This window comes from Mastomys coucha, unplaced genomic scaffold (genome assembly GCF_008632895.1).
Source record: "Mastomys coucha isolate ucsf_1 unplaced genomic scaffold, UCSF_Mcou_1 pScaffold3, whole genome shotgun sequence".
In the NCBI taxonomy this organism is placed as follows: domain Eukaryota; kingdom Metazoa; phylum Chordata; class Mammalia; order Rodentia; family Muridae; genus Mastomys; species Mastomys coucha.
The window spans coordinates 43,198,494-43,202,923 of record NW_022196909.1 but is presented as its reverse complement, the minus strand read 5'-3'; positions in this window follow the sequence as shown (position 1 = coordinate 43,202,923).

The following is a 4,430-nucleotide window of genomic DNA, read 5'->3' as shown; positions in this document are numbered from 1 at the left end:
AAAAAAAAAAAGTGTGTGCTGTGGCTGGCGAGATGGCTCAGCGAGAAAGAGCACTGACTGCACTTCTGAAGTTCCTGAGTTCGGACCCCAGCAACCACATGGTGGCTTGAAACCACCCGTAATGAGATCAGATGTCCTCTTCTGCTGCAGTAAATTACTCTGGAGCGAGCGGGGCGGGAGCGAGCAGGGCCTGAGATCAACAGCAACCACACACACATAAAATAAATAAAAATAAATCTTTAGGGGCTGGTGAGATGGTTCAGTGGGTAAGAGCACCGACTGCTCTTCCAAAGGTCCTAAGTTCAAATCCCAGCAACCACATGGTGGCTCACAACCACCCATAGTGAGATCTGATGCCCTCTTCTGGTGCATCTGAAGACAGCTACAGTGTACTTATTTATAAAAATAAAAACTTTTAAAAAATAAAAAAATAAACCTTTAAAAAAAAAAGTGTGTGCTTTTGTTCCTGGGGATCGCCTTTGCTCGGAATGCAGGAGGACCCCAGTACACTGGCAATAAAAACCTCATGCAATTTGCAGCAATCTCCCTCCTGATTCTTCTCGAGTGGGGGACCCACGCCGAATCTAATAGTCCCAGCCTCAGGAGTAGCAGAACTTGGCAGCTTCAGTCACATGGTTCTGGCTTTAGAGGCAAGGATAGAAGGAAGGGGTTATGGGATCTCCCTCTGAGGCCAGGCTGGAGTCATGGGTGTTCCTGCATGGAAGCCTAGAGAGGCCATTGTGTGAAGCTATGAAGGTGACGCCTGGATTTCCTTGGAGACACCAAGATGCTGGAGATGCCAGAGTCTTGGGAGAGCTGCTAAGGAGAGCTGCGAATGGGAGGGGAGCCAGCCCAGGAGAGAGAAATGTGCTGCAGCCAACACAGCTGAAAGAGTTGGAGATCTGAAGAGCGCTTTGGCATCAGATATGGAGATGCAGAGTTTGGACTTTGCCCACCTGGTTTTTAGCCTTGCTTTGGTCCAGTATTTTCTTACCATGCCACCCTTTCTCCCTTTTGGAATGGAATGGTAACGTGTGTCCTGGCTATTATATGTTGAAAGTATGTGATCTGCTTTCTGATTTTGATTTTTTTTTATAGGTGCTTACAGCTGAGAGATTGCATGAGTCTCAGAAGAAACGCTACACTTTGAATTTTTCAAGTTTGAGACTGTTAACAGACTACCGGGATTTTGAAGTTGGAACTAAATGCCCTTTGCATTATGGTATGGCTGTAAGTCTCTGGGGGCCAAGGAGTGCAGTGTGGTGGTTTGAATAGACATTTCTCCAGTGAGGCTCATAGGAAGGGGCACTAGTAGGAGGTGTGGCCTTGCAGGAGGAGGTGTGGCCTTGCAGGAGGGGGTGTGGCCTTGCAAGAGGGGGTGTGGCCTTGTTGAAGGAAGTGTGTCACTGGAGCAGGCTTTGAGGTCTCAGATGCTCAAGCTAGGCCTCGTGTTTTCAGTTTCTTCATGCTTCCCCGTGGATCGAGATATAGAAATCTCCGGTCCTTTTCCATCCAGCACCGTGTCTACTTATACGCCACAGTGCTTCCTGGCATGAAGATAATGGACTAAACATCTGAACCTGCAATCCAGGCCCAATTAAATGTTTTTATAAGAGCCGCCATGGTCTCGGTGTCTCTTCCCAGAAAACAACAACAACAACAACAGCAAAGCTCTAAGACACAGGCAAAGCACCTATACACATTTAAAAAAAATCAAGACAGGTGGGATGACTGGCTCTTTACAATTCCTGAATAGGACAGGTGAATCCGTAATGGCAGGACAGCCAGCCAGCAGGAGCCAGATCCAAGGGAACAACCCTATCTCAAAAACTAAAGGTGGACATCTCTTGAGGAATGATGCTTGAGTTTGAATTCTGGTCTCCATGTGCTTGCTTCCATGCGTGTGCCCATGAACATACATGCATGCATGCATGCATGCATACAAACATACATATAATAATAAAGAACTGATGGAGTTGATTGTTGATTAAATCCCAACCTTAGTAACTCTGCTTGGAAGGAAAAGAAGGAATGTGCTTATTTATATTATAAATTATATTATTTATGATAAATATTTATAGCCCCAGTTAAGGGTTTATTGATGTACTGCCTTGGCACGAGAGCCATGAAGCTCTTTGGCACAGTCTAGCAAAGTGGAGCTGGATTCTTTCTTCGCCGCTATGCCATCTTTAACCGTGGGCTTCTGATCTCTAAGTGTTAAATTTGTGGGGAACTTTTTACACTAGGATTCATCCATGTCATTTCCCTAGAAAGTGATTTCTGCTCTCAAACAAGTAACCTTAGCTGGCCTTACTCGAGAATCTTCCTTGCCAGAGAGATTGTGAGATGGACAAAGAAGTTGGACTGCCACAGAGTTCTCTTGGCACACGTGCCCCTAAGCAAACACAGAACCAACAGAATTGGCAACAGATCAGACTACAGGCTTCCTCCTATATGTAGTCTACAGGACATTGCCCCCAGAAAATAAAAACGTAATGACAAAGCTAGTTTGCCTACAACAACCTTTGATAATATATATATAGAGAGAGATAAAATTAATATAAAAGAAATACAAGCTGGCCAGTGGTGGTGCACGCCTTTAATCCCAGCACTTGGGAGGCAGAGGCAGGCAGATTTCTGAGTTCGAGGCTAGCCTGGTCTACAGAGTGAGTTCCAGGACAGCCAGGGCTACACAGAGAAACCCTGTCTCGAAAAAACAAAAAACAAAAAACAAACAAACAAACAAAAATTATAAAAAAAAAAAAAGGAGATATAAGAATTTTACCAATCATAAACAGACTGGCTTACATTAAGTTATGATGAGGTCTTTTAACTAAAAGACACAGAGAAGACAAATAAATAGAAGAGGCCAGCCTGCAGCCTGGGAGAGCTTTCTAACTTTTAAACCAGGCTAACTCGCAAGCTGTAGCTCAATCAGTATGCGGTGTTCAAGGGAACTCACCTCGACTGACTCAGATGTTTTTCTCTCCATTTAATGGTTCACTTTCCTGAAGAACAGAATGTCATAGGTCATAAATGCCCAGGGAGTCTAAACTGAGCTGAGCATGATAATGCCTGTTCTCTCTTGTAACATTTATCCGGGGACAAAATGATATGATCTATATTTCTTTTGAAATCTTAAGTTTGCCTTTTGATTTGTTTTGTTTTTCTTTGCTTTTTCGAGACAGAGTTTCTCTGTGTAGCCCTGGCTGTCCTGGAACTCACTCTGTAGACCAGGCTGGCTTCAAACTCAGAAATCCGCCTGCCTCTGCCTCCCAAGTGCTGGTATCAAAGGCGTGCGCCGCCACCACTGCCCGGCTTAAGTTTGCCTTTTATATGGACTCTGTATAAATAAAGAAACATTGTGGTTGCCAGTCAGTGAGACATACAAGATTCACCCAGCCATGGCGTCTGACTCATTCATCTGAGACACTCTTCCACTTACCTTCATCTCCTCTGCCGAGACCTGCTGGGGCTGGCCCCTGGGTCTGCCCAGTAGCAAGGGAAATAGGGGCCCAGCATGTTGCAGAATCGGGGGCATGTGGGCCAATCTGTGTGCTGCCTCCCATGCTGGAGTTACACTGGGTTGACTGCTAAGGGACACCACAGGACTTTCCTACTGACAATGACTTTCCTCCTGGGACCCCTCTATGTGAGCCATCTCTGAGGGGACAAGAGGGCTCACAAGAGTGGGTAAGTCAAGGGAGGGAATGTGTACATTTGATTTTGGTTTTGATTTTTTTTTCTTTGTGTGTAGGTACACACACACACATACACACACACACACACACACACACACACACACACACGCATGCACATTTGCATATATGTGGGTGTACTGTGTATATGTGTGTTTGCATACGTGTGGGGAGGCCCAACATAGATGTCCAGTGTCTTCCTCAGCTTGCTCTCCAGCTTGCTCTCCACCTTGCTCAGTGATGCAGGTTCTCTCAGAGTTTACTAATGAAGCTAGTCTAGATAGCCAGTTGGTACCTCAGCTATTTTACATAGCCAGCCTGCTCCCAGGAACTCTAGCCCATGGTGCCTCTGTACCCTATGAGAACCATGCTGCCCACCTAGCATTTATCTGTGTTATAGAGATCTACACTCAGGTCTCTATGCTTGGTGCAGAAAGCACTTTAATTTACCCTCTGAACCTTCTCTCTAGTCCCTGGTTGTTTTTAATTTTAATACCTGACCTCGTAGGTCAGGCTGGTCTTGAACTCATGCTGCTCTTGCCTCAGCTTCCTCAGTCTGGGGACTGAGAGTGTGGGCCAGCAAGAAAGTTTGGGTTGGTTAGTTGCTTTTTGGCTTTTTGGAGACAGGGCTTCTCTTTGTAACTGTCCTGGTTGTCCTAGAACTCTATTTGTAGAGATCTGCTTGCCTCTGCCTCCTGAGCCACCACACCTGGCCTAGTGAGAAGTTCTATT